This window comes from Octopus bimaculoides, chromosome 23 (assembly GCF_001194135.2).
Source record: "Octopus bimaculoides isolate UCB-OBI-ISO-001 chromosome 23, ASM119413v2, whole genome shotgun sequence".
Lineage (NCBI taxonomy): Eukaryota > Metazoa > Mollusca > Cephalopoda > Octopoda > Octopodidae > Octopus > Octopus bimaculoides.
Window position 1 is genome coordinate 241,625 of NC_069003.1, and position 635 is coordinate 242,259.

At 34.8% G+C, this 635-nt stretch overlaps 1 protein-coding gene across 1 annotated transcript in view; it reads left to right on the plus strand.

Moving 5' to 3' along the window:
- The window catches only part of LOC106879465 (hydroxysteroid dehydrogenase-like protein 2), a 20,865-nt gene that overhangs the window by 11,654 nt on the left and 8,576 nt on the right, over positions 1 to 635 (plus strand). The window lies entirely within an intron of this gene.

The following is a 635-nucleotide window of genomic DNA, read 5'->3' on the forward strand; positions in this document are numbered from 1 at the left end:
TGCATCCATCTGCCAAGACATGTTGAACTGGTGTGGCAGAGTTGGCTCATCCAATCAGCGTGATCGTGAGCTCAAATTCATGGCCTCCAACATCAGACCATCGATGGTGGACAGAACATTCTGAGGCCTTCATCCTGCAGCTGACTGAACATGGACAATCCAATCAAAAATTCATATATGTATGTGCATTTGTGTGTGTGTATATATATAACGAAGTGTCAGCACAAAGCAGTGTATAAGTACAAGCAGAATTATATATATATATATGCATTTTTTTTTCCTTAAGGTTTTCAGGTTCTGGGTATATATAAATAAGAAATCCATTCTAAATTATCTCAATCTCTTCTCCGCTGACATACTACGACAAAGTCTCCAAGATGCAGATAAGATAGAGATTTTTATTTATTTACGGCCTCAACATCTCATACCTTCTGCGCTTTAGTCTGCTCGCTATTATTTATCTTGTTTCTCTCCATGAAATTCAATTGAATTCAGTTTTTGTCTTAAATTCATACTTATTCATTTTCTAAGCTTCCTAAATTCATGCTACTTATATATTCTATTCACCTAGGTTTCATTGCTGTTTTAAAAATTACGATTTATGCATTGTTGTCTCTCAAATATTTAAAATCTAC